The 16,891-nt window shown below is 41.8% G+C and overlaps 1 long non-coding RNA gene across 1 annotated transcript in view; it reads right to left on the reverse strand.

The window, feature by feature from the left end:
* Positions 1-16,222, reverse strand: part of LOC150050241 (uncharacterized) — a 75,875-nt gene extending 59,653 nt beyond the window's left edge. Inside the window, exon 1 of the long non-coding RNA XR_016538718.1 lies at positions 16,006-16,222. This is a non-coding gene — a long non-coding RNA (uncharacterized LOC150050241). The remainder of the gene's footprint in view (positions 1-16,005) is intronic.
* Between the last annotated feature and the right edge of the window lie 669 nt (positions 16,223-16,891).

Below are 16,891 nucleotides of genomic sequence, written 5' to 3' on the forward strand. Positions count from 1 at the left end.
ATTACCAGGCCTGATGTGATAGTACACACCTATAATCCCAGCTGCTCAGGAAACTGAGGCAGAAGGTTGCTTGAATCTAGGAGTTTATGACAAGTCTGAGTGACATAATGAGGCTATTTCCAAAAAAAAAAAAAAAAAACACCATTTAAAACAGTAAAAGAAATTGCACTACATTTATGATTCACCCTAATGAAACAGATGCAAGAGCTTTCTAAACAAATTATTTAACAATTAAAAACAAAAGCATACTTAATGCTAAAAAGATAATGTATATAGTTGATGCTTGATGTTTTTAAAATATCAACTAAACCATAAGTGTGATAATATTGTTTTAAGTCTTTCAGGGACTTTTTTGGGGGGTGGGGGAAACACTCCTGGGGTTTGAATTAATAAGAGAGAAGAGTCTTATAGACTTTTCTGCCCAGGTGGGCTTTAAATCATGTTCCTCAGATTTCAGCCTCCTGAGTAGAGAAGTTACAGGCATGAGCCCCCAATGTCTGGCTCCAGTGGGGATTTTTGAATAGCTTAATGAAATGACTCTTGAGTTTCTGAGAAAAAATGAAGCTTTACAATTTGAAAGAAGAAAAGTAAAGATGCTTACTCTGTCGATATTAAGACATACTAAAAACAAAACCTTCAATATTAATAACAATAATAACCGCAGAGTACTGGTGTAATGGCAGATAAAATAACCAACAATGGTTCAGAAAAAGAACTTTGAAAAATGAGCATGTTTGTGTATGAAAATAAACCAGTGTAAAGCACAGTGAAGGTAGCTTCACAAACAGTGGGCTAGATATTGTTATATGGGAATTGGATCCTGAGAAACAGAGGAACCATATCTTAAGAGGTTGAATTGAGAGTCTTTATTAGAAAGTTGGTAGCTTCAGGTGGACTCTTCTTTCTTTCTTTCTTTCTTTCTTTCTTTCTTTCTTTCTTTCTTTCTTTCTTTTTTTTTTTTGCCAGTCCTGGGTTTTGAACTCAGGGCCCGAACACTGTCCTTGGGCTTTTCCCTCAAGACTAGCGATCTGCCACTTGAGCCACAGCACCACTTCTGGCTTTTTTCTATGGATATGGTACTGAGAAATCAAACCCTAGTCTTCATGCATACTGGGCAAGCACCCTACCACTAGGCCAAACTCACAGCCCCTGCAGGTGACTCTTGCCTCAAAGACCTGCAGCCCAGAATGTTGCTTGCACAAAAGCTTTTAACAGCAAAAAAAACACATGCTTGGGGTGAGAAACAGTGAGGAGCATTCTCTGAAGCAAAACTTTCCTGGGGCTAAACAGCAAGGCATCTACATAGTCTCTGAAGCAGAGCTTTCCTAGTTCTCCTGGAGCTTAACAATGTGACTTTATCCATCTATCAAAAGAATGACTTATCTCGCCTCTAGGCTTTTGGAGCTGGATGAAAAGCCCTCCACCACCCAGCTAGGCTCTAGGATAGCTGTTTAGACCGAGTCTCTTATTTCAAAATGAGTTGCTTGCTGTAGTGATTCTCAAATTGTATTAAGCCAGAATCCCTTGCTGGGGGTGAGGGTGCTGCTTCTTAACTGAAGGTGACTAACCCATCTCTGTATTTCTGATTGGAGAGACCAGGTTGAATACCAGAATTTCTCAGTTGTCCAAGTGTCCGTGCTCATATTGTTAGTCTGGAATTGGAGCTGAAAAACGGATGGATCATGAAAATGAAAAGCTTTTATTTACATACACACACTCACAAAAGTCTAATGTAAGCAAAGTTAAATGGATGTGTGAAATCTAAACCTAGCTGAAGATGATTTCCTATAATGTACATGGACACTTGAAAAATGTCAGGAGGCTGGAAATAAAAGGAGCTGAAGTCATAAAAGGCATTAGAAACAGTGTACTTTCCCTTGAAGTTTTGAAAACAGTGAATGAACATATATATATATATATTCATGCTTGCTTTGTTTGTATAGAGATGTAAACATGAGGATTTCTTGAGTTTCAGAAATATTTCTTGAACACAGAGAAGTTCTCCCAATATGTGGTCCAATGGCACAGAAGTACCAGTACCACTGTGGATTCCTTAGAAAATCTCTTTTTGCCTGACACCAGTGGCTCCCACCTATAATCCTAGCTCCTCAGGAGGCTGGGATCTGAGGATCATGGTTCAAAGCCAGCCTGGACAGGAAAGTCTATGAGACTCTTTTATCTCCAATTAAGGGAAGCTGTGGCTCATGTGGTAGAGCACTAGCCTTAAGGGCAAAAACTCAAAGACAGTGTTCCTAGGCCCTGAGTTCAAGTCCCAGGACCAGCACACCAACAGACAGACAGACAGATAGACAGACAGACAAAAGAAAAAGAAAGAAAAGCTGTTTCTGAAGCCACTCTAAACTCAGCAGTAAAAAAAAAAGACAGATGGCATCTATATTCACATCTAAAATGGAAAATGTTTTAATTACCTGAAAGAATAACAAATTATACCACATTTTCCAGTCCTACATAGGTTATTACTGTTTCCTTAACATCTGTTGATTGTGATTGTGGCAATATTGAGCAGTGATTGCACAGCAATGACTGAATTTCTCATTTTTTTTTCAGGTTTTTGGCCTCTTGCTGTCAAAACTTGAGTCCAGATAAAAATGTGGGTCAAAAAGATGGAACCATCTGTTTTTGTTTGCTGTGGTTTCTTGTATAATGAAGTTAATTCAGTTAGGCCAAGGAAATAAAGTGTCTTAAAAAAAAAAAAAGAAAAGAAAAAGAAAAAAAGGTGGAACAAACACCAAGTGCTAGTGCCTTATAACTGTAAATCTGGTTCCTCAGGAAGCTGAGATTTGAGGACTGCAGTTCAAAGCTATTTTGGGCAAGAAAATCTACAAGACTCTTCCATTAACCACTAAAAAAAAGCCAGAAGTAGAGCTGTGTGTCTTAAGTGGCATAGTGCTCACCTTGAGCAAGAAAGCTCAGGAACAACAGTACACAGGACGCCCTAAATTTAAGCCCCAGTATTGGCACACACACACACACACACACACACACACACACACACACACACACACACTGTAAGTAATACCCTTAAAGTCATCTTGCACAATATGAAATCATCTCATTGTCACAGAACACTGGCCTCAATGGCCTGGTAGGCCTGCCTGTCCCTATCATGACAGAGTTAGGTGAGGAATGAAGGCTGACATTCCCGTTTGAGTGATTGCTGAGAGTTCATGGCTCTCCTACACCCCCACGACACCCTGTATGGCGTGGGGTCCTCTGGTCCAGACTACTCAGAAATACACCTGGATGAAGCTTCAGGTCTTCAACAAGGAAACCATTGGGGAATCATCACTGTATTAAAAGAAGACTGCATTTTCTAGCCAACTCCACATAATCAAGGATAAGAACATAAGCTTCCTTTCATTAAGAAAATGCAACCCACAGCTATAAGTAGAAATATACTTGTCTTTCTCTTCTTCCCACCAGCCTGTATCTGAGACAGCCTTGGGCGACACTCCAGCATGCCTGCCTTTCACTTCCTATGTTATATTTTCAGAAACTATCTTCTCAAAGAACCTGTATCCTCTTTTTTTTTCTTTTGCTTCACAACAATCTGAAGCGCCACTTAAACTAAGTTTCTGAACAGAGTTTTAAAGCAGTTTCATAGCGACATTACAGAATTATCTCCCAGAACGCCTGATAATTGTCATTTTGATTAAAGGGAAGACAGGGACATTATGGGGGGGGGGCAGAAGAGATGAGGTGGCAAGAAGGGACTCTCTAAAGCCTGACTCCTGATTCTCAGCTCTGAATCTGAACTACCTCACCTGGCTGCATTATTCCAAACAAGTTTAGTTTACACTTTTTTGATTGGTCTGAACATTTCTTGTTCTAATAAACATTAGTCCAAGGGAGTCCTGGAAACTCTCAATTCTCCCTCAGTGTGAGACAGTCACCTTCCATTCAAGTCTGTGCTTTGAAGGCGAGATGGTCACAACCATAGTTATTGTTGAAGACATGCTGCGTGTTGTTGCCTGAGACCTTCTGGACAATAGCCACATCTAGATGATGGTCAACCAGGCAAGGATGACTGCCCAGCCTGGCAGGGCTCACCGGTGCCACCCAGCAGGAAAGCCCAGCTCCAAGAAGCCTAGCATCAGGAGGCCAGGCTAGAACAAAGGCTCCACAATGGTTTTATTTTAAAATCATTAGGCATATAAGACTCCAGGAGATTTCTCAGCATGCTCTTAGCACACGGAGGAAAATCAAAGTATAAATTAATGGCTTTCTCTTTTCTTACAAAAAGATACAATGAACTTTTAAAAGACAGGTTTATTACTGCTATATGTTAGACTGCTTTAATATTGAGTCCAGGGTCACAGACTTCACAGCATCTTCAGGGTCTAGGCAGAGCCAGCTCTAGGACACTGGATCAACCCTAATATCCTTGGCTTGTCACCAACAAGCACACTTGTCACCTGGGACCAATATTTTAGGATCTGATCATCCTGACATCCTAAATAGGACGTGTGTGCACATGCATACATGTATGCATGTACACACACACACACACATACACACACACAAACACACACACAGAGGGCACCATGGTTACCACCCACCCTAGTTTCTAGAAACGCTGCTGTTCTTATTATATTATCCCTGAGCATTATCTTCAACATCTTTTCCTTAAGAAAGAAAAGATGAGGATAACAGTGCAGGGGAGGGAAAGGTTAGAGGGGTTGCATTTTAACAGAGGCAGAATGGCAGCTGATGTAATGAGGAGGTTTTTTTTTTAAGCAGTTAGCAGAGGTAAGAGGAGTGGATGACTTCTATTAGAAGAAAGTGTGTATTTACCTGTTCTCTTAAGTGCCCTGCATAAATCTTGAGTTGCCCACTCGGCTAAAACAAACAAATAAAAAAACTTCTAAAGTGAAGTTGGAAGGAAGTAGGTTTTACAAGTTTTCCCAAACTTAATCAGACACAGAAATGACCTGGAAGGCCTAGCATGGTAATACACAACTGGAATCCAAGCACCCAGAAGGCTGTGACAGGAGGGTCACTTGCTCCAAGGCAGCCAATGCTACAGAGTAAGACCTCATCTCAGAAAAAAATAAAAATAAAAATAAATCACATGCAGCTCTTTTGAAATGACATATTCCTGGCCTCTACCTGTAGAACTGTGATTTAACAGGACCGGAGGTAAGGAGCTACGGTTTGCATTTCTAACAGGCTTGCTAAGGATACTAACCCAGGGATGACATGACACTTTCAAGAGGGTGGGGGTGACTTAAGGATTGAGGAAATTAGCTTACAAAGAAATTACTTCCGGCCATCTATATAATGGACTGCTATAGATTGCATGTGTCGCCCCAAAGGCTTAATCCTCAGCTTGTGATACAATTGGAAGATGGTATAACCTGTGCCAGCTAGGGCCTAGTGGGAGGAAGTTAGGTCAGTGAGGGGCATGCCCTTGAAGGAGATATTGGGACTCCAGTCAATTCTTTTTCATTTCAGCTACCGTGGGGTGAGCAGAGTCTCCCATAATGCAATCCTATCATGGGTGCTACCTACTTACAAGCTTCAAAATTGTGGTAGCCAGCCAATCAAGAACTGAAACCTCCAAAACTGTGAGCCAAAAACAAACTTTTCCTCTTTTTAAGTTGACTTATCTCAGGCAATTTGTCAGAGTACTGGAAAACTGACTGACAGAATTCACCTTGCTCCTCTGTCTCTGTCTCTGTCTGTCTCTCTCCCTCTCCTCCCCGCTTCTCTTTCCTCCTTTTGCCCTCCTATTAGCTACCATCTTCCTGCTGGATTCTAGACAATTAGAGAATGGGGTGGGGAAGAATAAAGGAGGCCGCAGCATATTTCCTTCTGGAATGTTGCAGCTCATTAGCAGCTCTCACTGCAGGGAGAAAAGGGCCCAGCTGAGACCCATCAACCGAACAACTCAAGTCAGGGATCATTTCTTTATGGGATGCAAGATTAGGCTTTTCATATACCAAAAAAAAATGTTTTAAGTCTTTTCTTTTTCCCAAAAGGCTTAAAACTGTTGGCAGGCCAGAGTAAAGGCAGAATGTCTTCTTGTCTTTAAGAAGTCATCATTAAAGTTATGCACATGAAACTGAGTGAGAGACTACAGCGTTCCAGGTCTGAGCCACTGGAGGTACAGCTCTTGCATTAGTGAGTAGTTGCTAGTCAGGACAAAAAAACTTCTGTCCAAAAAAAAGAAGTCCTGGGCTAGGAATGTGGCTTAGTGGCTCTGCATGAGGCCTTGGATTCAATTCCTCAGTACCATATAAACAAAAGTAATAATAATAATAATAAACTTATAGTTAAAAAAAAGAAGTCCATGGCTGAAAAGTGGTGGGGACAAAGCACAAGTGAGGGCTAAGGGACATACAGCACATGATGGGGTTCAATGTCCAGTCAACCCAAGGCATGTACTCCCTAGCTGCCAGGACCCCTGACCAGTGAGATCACACAGACAGTCCCTTCCTCAGGATTGTGTTAAAGGAAGAAGGAGGAAAGTCCACCATAGCTAAAGTTACACTCCTCCTTGGAACAGCCAAAGCCAAGAGCTGAGCTTCTCAAAGGCTGGAGTTAATTTTGGTTGAGCCACTATGTCTAGCTATTCTTCCAAATGTACCTGCAAGGGTGTTGTGTGTATGTATGAGTGTGCATGTGTGTATGAAAGAGAGAGAGAGAGAGAGAGAGAGAGAGAGAGAGAGAGAGAGAGAGAGAGAGAGAGAGAGAGAGAGGAAATTGGCATTTAAATTATTGGTGGACGTTGAGTCGTAAATTTTCTTCCAAGATGTAGTTGGGCTGTTGTGCCCAGAATTGGGGGACCCCAAAGACCATCAAGGAGCTGAATCTGATGTAAGCACATGAGAGTCCTTTATTGCAAGCTCAAGCTTGGTCCTCTGTGCACTTGGTTGCCTGGTGATGATAAGAGGCCCTGAGCTCAGTTTTACAGTAGCTTTTATAATGCTAGGTAAACAAGTCTAAGGGAATTCAAGCTTAACATACACATACCTGATTGACATTTAGGTTTTGAACATAACAACATAGTTGGCGCATTCTGATTGGCTCAATTCAAGTTTCAAAATCAAACTGCATTTCAAAATCAAACCACAAAGCTTCCTTCCTGGTGGGTTAGTCAAGGGGTGGATGCCTTCTTGTGACTTTTCCAAGAAGGCGCGGGCCATCTGGAGGTTAAGATGGCCGCTTGGTTCTAAGATGGAGTCACTTTGGCTCTACAGGACCTCATGCAATCAGAGATCTCAACAAAATGAAGTTTGACTTCCCCTTGACAAGAAAGAATTCTGGAAGCTGAATCTGTGGACCTGAACTGAAATTCTTCCTTTGGTTTCTACGCTGTCAGCCTACTCTATCAAATTTAAACTTGCCAGTCTCCATAGTTGAGTGAGTCAATTCCTGAAAATAAACCAGTATCTCCCCCGCTCCCCATTCTTTACCCCACCCTTTCCTCCCATCTATGGAGCTGGCTAAGGCCTTTGTTGCCACTATGTCACAACTCAAATCCTCCTCATGCCTAACCCTGCCATATATAACTCTCTTTAGGTATGTTCAGTCCAAGAATAGTCTTGGATACATTTCTTGCACACAATTTGCATCTCAGTATTTATTTCCCCAGAGTCTATATGTGTATGAGTGTGTGTGTGTGTGTGTGTGTGTGTGTGTGTACATTTTCCCTTTCTTGACTTCCCAGACCACATTTTTGATACCTTTAAAATCCTTCAGCGCTATGTGAAGTCCAGCGCTCAACAGAACATAAATGTTGACTCATTTGATTTGCCTTGTTAACTGACATTTTCAGTATCAATTGCCTGCTAAAGCAATTTGTTCACCGGAGGAGGTCACCTGAGACTACTCCCTTTGTGTTGACCTTTCATCACTAGGAAGGAGTAAGGAAGAAATATTTATTTTGGCTCAGAATTTCTGAGGCTTCAATCCATCAAAGTAGGGAGAACAAAGGAGAGCAGACTGAAAAGACTAGAACAAGAAACTCCCTTCAAGAACATGCTTCAATGGCTTAATTCCTCCACTTTCCACAGTTCCACCACCTCCTAACAGTCAAGTTTTGATTCCATTAATAGATTAAATCATTCATTCCACCAGCGCCCTCATCATCTAATCATCTCTGGAAATGCCCTCCAGACACATTCAGAGGTGATGAGACATTTTCAGTCCAATGAAACTGACAATCAAGATCAGCCATCATACATGCCCTCATGAACATTCCTGAGAAGGGGTTACCAAGACTTTATTGCAATTACCCCCAGAGACAAAGATGAAAATGGGGACTTACAATGGAGTCTCTCTTCTTATCCTCCTTTAGGAGGACAAATGCTCAGAACATTCTCTGGTATGGTAAATTGAAAGCCCAAGTCTATCTGTGCAAGGCTAAATGTTCTCTGGCCCATAGGTGTTAATAGGTGTCTTAGTCCGTTTTCTGTTTCTATAACTAAATACCACACAGAAGTGTGGGACTTTTTTTCTTAGCAGCATGTAAAATATGTAAAACTGGCATGTGGGGTTCAGTAGTTTTTCTACATCCTGACAATGAACAGACTGAGAAAGAAATCAGGAAATCATTCTACTTGTACAGCCTGTCAAAGCCAGTTTAAATCTGAAATCTGTCATCCAATGGTACATGTTGGTTGCAGCTTTTAAAAAGGGAGAGAGAGACCCATGTGTCTCCATTGCAAGAGCTGAATTATTGAAAAACTGGAAATATTAATAGCCTCTCTTTGGGGCCCTAAGCTTATCTTCCTTGCCTCTTTATTCCAGGTAGTTCAGGTAAGCTGCAAATCACAGAACTGTACTCTGATTTTACAAGAAAGAGTTGACTTTGCTCAGGCAAGGTGGACTGAAGCCACTCTTCCAGAACCTGAGTGAAAATGGAGATGTTCCCAGCCAAAAGGAGCTGACTCATGTCTGGAGCTAAGCTGGATTATGACTGCTGGAACTCATCTGTCTTGGAAAGTGTTCTCTCCAGAGCTGGGTAATATGTTTTTCTTTCTCTAATTTGGCACTTCATGTGTAAATTCAGCTAAGCTGGAACTCTGTTTCACAGAATTTCCTTGCCTACGTGATTTTTAGGATAAATTGGCAAGAAGTGAAGTGTGCGGGATCCGAAAAGTGCAAACAAATGACTCAGCAGCCCTTCTTTTCTGCAGGTCATCGGGATTAAATGCTGCACACACACACACACACACACACACACACACACACACACACACACACACACACACACACACACACACGAAGGTTCCATGTGCTTTTCTGTCTGCCTGCTGGGCAATCAAGCGTCCCTAGCTGCCTGTTCCGGTGGCCAGCTGCAAGTATAGACCCACAAAGTGGCCTTCGCTCTCTGTAGACTACTCTTGTGGTTCCTCATCTGTATGATTTCTCCATAGCACTAGTGCCTGGCTCCCTGAGGCTCCTAGAATTTCCCACTTAACCACTCACACAGTGCTTCCAGAGGCCAACTTGATGACTTCTCAGATCTCTTATTCGGCTTATTGAACCTGACTTTGCTAGGTTCTCCTAGGAAATGTGTCCTAATTCCTACTATATCATCAACATTATTTCCTTTAAACACCTTACCATAAAGTTTAGGATGTTATTGAAAGCACAGTTGGCTAGGGGCACATCACTATAAGGAAAGGCTATCTTTCCTGCCGGCCTTTCCCAGTCTTTCTTCCTCTTTTTACTTTGCTAGTTAATTTTGTTTTGGTTTTGTTTTCTTACATTTTTCTTTTTCTTCATAGGTAGGTCTCAAAGTCTAAATTTGGAAAGAGAAAAAAACTCTTTTGGCTTCAACTCTCACCCAAAATGTGTGAACCAGAACTTCTTGCTCTTGCTTGGCTTTTTTTGCTCAAGGCTCGTGTTCTATTACTTGAGCCACAGCTTCACGCTTGGATTTTTTTTTTTTGCCAGTCATGGGGCTTTAACTAAGGGCCTGAACACTGTCCTTGGATTTTTTCTCAAGGCTAGAGCTCTCCCACCTGAGCCTCAGCACCACTTCTGGCTTTTTTCTATGCATGTGGTACCAAGGAATCGAACCCAGGTCTTCATGCATGCTAGGCAAGCGTTCTACCACTAGGCCAAACTCCTGGCCCCACGCTTGGATTTTTGCATAAATTGTAGATAAGAGTCTCATGCTTTTGTCTGCTTGGGCTGGCTTTGAACCATAATCCTCAGATCTCAGACCCCTGAGTAGCTAGGATTATAGGCGTGAGCTCCCAGCAACCAGTTCATCCAGCTTCTTTCATGTGTCTGATATAGAGTTCTGAATTTATTGAACTATTGGCTCTCTTAGTGGTAACACTAATACCCTTGATTTTCATGTGTTTCATGAGAAACAACCAAAGAGAAAGATTGGTTCTTGAGCCCTTACCTTCAAACATCAGTACAAGATTCTATCATTGGCTTTACCTCTCCCATAAGAACAGGAAACACAAGTGATTTAGATGTCACTATACCCCGGCACAGTAGGACTGCTCAATAAATATGTGTTAACTAATAAACACGTTTAGCCAGAAATGCACCCTCCAATTTTGTTTTCCTTCTTAATGATGACTCGTTGACAAACATTCAAGACAAAGTGTTCCTTTTAGCCCACTGGAAATAAAAGCCACACCTTGCTTCTGCCAAAATTCTTTTCTTCCTCCTCCCCCCCCCAAGCTTTTTCCTTTTCCAGAAAACCCTGTGTGGGAGTTTTCTCTCAAAGCAATAAATAACAATTTACACCCACCCTTCAGAGGCACATTGCATTTTATTGACTAAATATAAATAAGTAACCACAGCTTCTTCAAGGAGACCCAGGCAATGGCCCTCCATCTCCCTTGGAGGAAATTATGCCCCCCATCACAATCTTCCTGCCTCCCACTTACTCCAAAACAGCTCCCAGGGGACCAACAGCCCAGAGTCCTGGGGCCAAAGGACTGGTTCCTCTAACTACCAAATAGGCTGCTGTCACTTGATTAAATCCAGCAATAACACATTGTCTTAATGCAAAGAAGGGTTATGTCTCAGAGGATTCCTCAAGGATATCTCAAATTCCAATTCCCCAGAAATGCAACACAGCAGAAAATTAGTATTTCCCATGAGACAGACCAGTGATATAGTGATGGGAAAACTCCTGTGGTGTTGGTGGCTTTTGTGCTTTCCCTGTCCTGGAGTTTTCCTGAGTTCCAATGAGGGGATTTCTCTTTGAGTAGGCTTCCTATAATCCCCTCCCCACTTTCCCATATGGAGAAACATACTATTCTTTAGCCACAACATTGGCACATGACCCTTCAAATTGTTTCGGGGAGGGGAGGTGGTTGAATTACATATTCACCAGACTCAAAAAACACCGTGAGCAGAAGCCCTGTGCTATTTATCTTTGGATTGCCAAAGCCTAACAGAACAGACTCCACAAACATGTTCTGAATGAATCAATGAACGTGCACCCTGCCTCAGGTTCTTTATATCCATTGTATCAGTTTTCCAAAAAATCTACACCTAGGATTGGTTATCCCCATTACATAGAGGAAAATACTGAAATCAAAGATATTTAACTGGTGCAAGTTCAACCAGCAAGGAAACGGGACAGAGTCACAGTTTGAACATGAAGATTCTGACTTCCTGGCCCTCTCCCTCATTCGTTCCTCTAGAGAACTTCAAACCAATTAAAAATCTTGGAGCTCTGAGTCTCACTTAGTAGACAATGAGCTTCTAGGACACAGCAGTTACTCTGTCCTCTGAACATCTGTTGACACAACTTAATGACAAGAGAAGAGAAAAAGACAGGGAGATGAGATGGATGAGTAAGAAGCATTGGACTAACTTCTCTTCCTCTCAGGGTGTTTTAAGATGCAAATCTTGTGTGGAGCTAAAACGAAAGGTAATTCTTTTAGAGCCACTATGATTAAGTTTTACTCCCCAAGGACCGTACAGCAATGGAGTCTTGAGATCATGAGACAATTTCCAAGAACAAAACAGTACCTGGTCTCTGAGACTCGGTTGCTATCTTTCCCTCATCCATGACAGACATAACTAATGGATCCACAACACTGATCTAGGCTAGGGCCTCAAAAATGCTCTCAGTACAGTGGCTTAGTCTGCTAAAACACCACACTAGGCAAAATTCTTTCTATCCTAACAGTGAAATCCATCTTAGGAACCGGGGTTCCACTGTTCTAGCCTCAACTTCCTGTCTTATTGTTGTATGATTAGAAGTCTCTTGCCCTATTTGCCATCCCTTTTTGTTGTTTTGTTGTTGTTGTTATTTATTAGGATTTGATTTTTTTAGGGGGGGGGGACAGTTCATTGTGACATTTCCATACACGTATACAATATATCCCAGTCAACCTCATCCTCTGTATACTTTCTTTTATCCAGTCTCAATTCTTTAAACAATTTCAATAAATTTCATTATTCTATTTGCATACATGCAAGCAAACTACTTCATTATTCATTCTTATTCACTCTTTTGTTAACTCAACCTCCCAACAGAGCCTATTTTACTTTTGTATCATTTACTTTTTTTAATGTGCATTAATTGTTTTAGGGAATTTCACCATGGTATTTCATAGATGCAAATACATGCACATATTGTATTTTACTCATAATATTCCTCTGTTTCTCTCTTTCCTGCCCCCAATCCTCTATTGAGCAACAGTTTTCATTGAGATTCCTTCTTCATACATAGGTGTGCTGTATTTCAAAATTATTTGTCCTCAATCCTTTTCCCACTTCCCTGCCCTTCATTATCATCATTTATTAATACATAAAATGGAGTTCATAATATTTATATTCAAGGAAGTTCATGGTCCCAATTTTTTGGGGGGGTGGGTCACAGGGCTTGAACTCGGCCTGGGGTCTGTCCCTGAGCTCTTCAGCTCAAGGATACCACTCATCCTTGAGCCAAGCCCCACTTCTTATTTTTTAGAGGTTAATTGGAAATAAGAGTCTCAGGTCCTTTTGTGCCCGGACTGGCTTTGAACCTTGATTCTCATATCTCAGCATCCTGAGTAGCTAGGATTACAGGCATGAGCCTGTAATGAACCCAGCCATGGTTCCAAATTTTAAGAAATGGCTGATGATGTATAAAAAGTTGAATGATTCTACAGCATCTGGAAAGTTGGACTAGTTAGATTTGATTAAAATGTTGAGCCAGGCAACAGTGGCTTATGCCTATAATCCTAGCTACTCAGGAGGCTGAGATCTGAGGATCACAGTTTAAAGCCAACCTGGGTAAACAAGTCTGTGAGACTCTATAAACTACTCAGAAAAACCTGGAAGTTTGCACTGTGACTCAAGTGGTAGAGTGCTAGCCTTGAGCACAGAGAAGCTGAGGGACAATGCCCAGGCCCTGAGTTCTAGCCTCAGGATGGGAAAAAAAGGGGTTGAAATTCCACACCATGGCCAGGGAAGACACTAAGTCTCCAGAAGCTATTCATCCTAAGAGTACTGGGAAAGCCTCATTCTCCTACAATAAATTTTTGGTAGAACCTATCGAAAAGTGAATTTATTCCTACTTTATTCCCAGTTGCCTATCAGTCACAACCATCCATTTGATAGTAAAAGTAATAATAGGTTAAGACAAAAGTCTATAAATATCTCAATAAGTGCACGTGGTCAAGTGCATTCCTCTTTCTTCTAATTTTTTATTCTACCTGTAGCTAGTGACTATGAGGCTGAGTAATCTCCTCCATATTTCTTATTGTTAGACATGGCAGCTTGACTTGCTTTAGGCTATGGAAATCAAGTGGAAGTGCAAATGATCTCCATGGAAGTCTCATGGGGTGTCATTTGTCTCTACTCGTCCACTCTGTACTTCCCCCATCACTACTAGAACATACCTTGTCTCAATCACCGGTCCAAGGAGGATGAGAGACACGTAGAACAGTCCTGGATCTTACCTACACCTTATAGCCAAGTATTATTCAAGGTCACCTAGCCAAACCCCAGCTACCGCACAAATGTGTGAGTGAGAGAGCATGGTTTTTACACAGTATTACAGTGGAAATAGTTGACTGAAAAGTCACGTGGAAAAATTCAACACTCATCTGTGACTTAAAATACACCCATTCACACTGTCATACAACTTCCTGCAAACTGTGGAAGGCTATTAATAGAAAAATACTTTCTCAGTAATATTGTCATTAGTTTCTATAAGAAAATAAGGTTTATATTGAAAGGCAAAACATTAGAATTAGTCACATTAAATCTAGGAACAAAACCCAAATGCTAAGTTTAGAGGATATAATTTTCAATAATAGATTCTGGACAATAAATAAAACATGGGGGGAAAGGTATAAATTTAGAATAATAAAAACAAAAATTCCCTTACAATAATACATTTCTCTCTCTTAGAAACTAACTCAATGGGGGCTTGGAGTTTGGCCTAGTGGTAGAGTATTTGCCTAGCATGCACAAAGACCTGGGTTCAATTCCTTGGTACAACATACGTAGAAAAAAACTGGAAGTGGTGCTGAGGCTCAAGTGGTAGAGTTCTAGCCTTGAGAAAGTCCAAGGACAGTGCTCAGGCCCTGAGCTCAAAGCCTAGGCCTGGCAAAACAAGAAACTATCTGAACACAAAAGCCACATCAGGACAAGCATGAGTGCAAATGACATATTTGAAATTATTCCATGAAGCAGGAGGTAAGGAAGGTGTTAAAGAAGGAGAAAAAAGCAAATAAAACGTCATTAACTCAACATGACTGTGAATGCTTGTAAAGCACACTACTCAAGAGGTAGAGATAGGGTGACCACAGTACAAGGCTGCCTGAGCCAAAGCAAGAGACTCTATCTGAAAGAAAAAGCAAAAGGACTGGGAGTGAGACTGGCATGGTAAAGCAATTTGTGAGACCCTAAGTTTAATCCCCAGGACCACCAAAACATAAAATTGTGTCATCTGAATTTTAACTTGATCTTTTGGGTAACGAGACTCCATTCTAGAAGGAATGTGGATCCAGTCCACATGGAGAACTCTACCTCAAACTATCTGCCAAAAGGACAGGAGGTGGGAGCATTTCTCCCTCAGAGTCTGTCTGACCCAGCCGATGAGGGTTGCTCTGGGAAAGGCCATGACTCCTCCAAGCCTCTGAACTGAGCTAGCCTAAAGAGTTTTCAAAGCTGTGTTGAATGTGATGTGTTGAAGGGATGGATGAAATGTTCCTGAGAGGGCTGCACCACAGCCCAAAGAAGTAGTCATGTGGCCTGGGAACCAGGATCAAGAAAATCAGAGCATGCACAGGAATCCAGGCACAGGGAGACCCTGGGGAACAGGGCTCAGGCAGCTGGGGAAGCAGTGAGAATGTCTGAGAGGAAGGAGTGAGGGAAAAGAACAATCCCCCAGAAAAAGAAAACGTCCACAGGTCCTAACATCTTCTCTGCCATCTTGGTCCCCTGAGGCCCAGGCACTTGAGAGAAATTTCTGTTTCCTCTCCTTCTGGTTCCTAGACCACCTGGCCTTCCAGAGAGCATGACTGATACAGAAATGGGACTCCCTTACTAGTGGACACAGGTATCATAAAATCCGAAGCCTCCACTGAAGCCTCAAATAATGTTTCCATCTGTTGGCAAAGATAACCAGAGTCCCTTTAAAGCCAATATAAAAACTAACACCCAGTTCTCCTGAGTGGAAAACCTGCTCCCAGCCCCCTCTGTCAATCTCAGGTAGCCTCCCCTAGAGAAAGATTTAGGCAGAGAGTTCTAGGGACATCCTCTTGGTTTGATGACCTCTGTATTGTCGCCGACCTTCTCTTGACTACAACTTCTCAGCTATGTAGAGAGAAGGCTCTTCAGGCCCTTCTTTGTCCCACAAAGCCTGTGTGAAGGCACACCATGCTGGAGATTGCAAGCAAATTGCTTAGTAGGGAATTCTCATTCATGGACTGTGTGGGTAGCTTTGTCAATTAATAAAAATACCAATTGGTGCCCATACTAGGTTAGGTTATATGCTAGGCACTGTGGTAAATTCCCCAAACATCCAACCTCCATCTTCCATCCTTCCTCCTCTCTCACCTGCATCTTTGAGTCCTTCCTGTCTTGATTTCTTCCCATTCTTTCCTTCTGCACTGGCTCCTACCTTGAACACTCTCCTACTTTTTCCATTCTGGAGAAAAGGTCGTCATCACCTCTTCTTTCTTTTCATTTTTTCCCTATTTTTAGTCAGGAATCTCCCCAGTAGTCAACCAATCTATGCTTTCAGCTCTCCACATTCCATGCCAGGCGAGGCAAACTTCTGTAAAAAATCAAATAGTATTTTCAGCTTTGTGGACCAGATAATCTTTCACCATTACTCAGTCCAGTCAATGTATGCAAAGGCAGTCATTGGTAACAACGTCAATGTATGGTTGTGTGTCTATGTCTCAGTATTTACAAACTGACTGGCAGCAGATTGGAGACCTCTGGTCTAGGTACACAAATTAACCAAGCAAGCTTACTAAATGGAGCCCATTTAGTGGGAGTGTGCAAATCTAACAAGCTCTAGGTGATGCTGGTGCTGCTGGCCTCAGGAGAGAAGCTCTTGATGGCTTTTGTGATGGAAACAGCTGACTCAATCCACCTTCCTAAACCTCTTCTCCCTTGCTGCTTTCCAGTAGGGGCTGGAAAAGCCAGTAAAGTACTTTCTGGTCATCCGTTGTAGCCAGGTAACCATGTAAACCAGTTCTTGACAATACGCTAAAAGCAAAATACTGGGGTTCTCTCAACAGGTTCACCAGTTGTATCTGTCTCCTTCTCCTCCTTTTCTTCCTCCTCTCCCCCCGCTCCTGCTCCTCCTCCTAGATTCTCAGTAATTTAAGAATTAATACTATGTGCTTTTTTTAAAATAAAAGAATGGCATTTGAAGGCCTAAATTTTACTCTTAATATTGTTAATGCTATTGGAGAAAACAGTTGATTGTGAA

This window comes from Megascapheus bottae, chromosome 18, assembly GCF_031878675.1.
Source record: "Megascapheus bottae isolate mThoBot1 chromosome 18, mThoBot2.hap1, whole genome shotgun sequence".
Taxonomy (NCBI): Eukaryota; Metazoa; Chordata; class Mammalia; order Rodentia; family Geomyidae; genus Megascapheus; species Megascapheus bottae.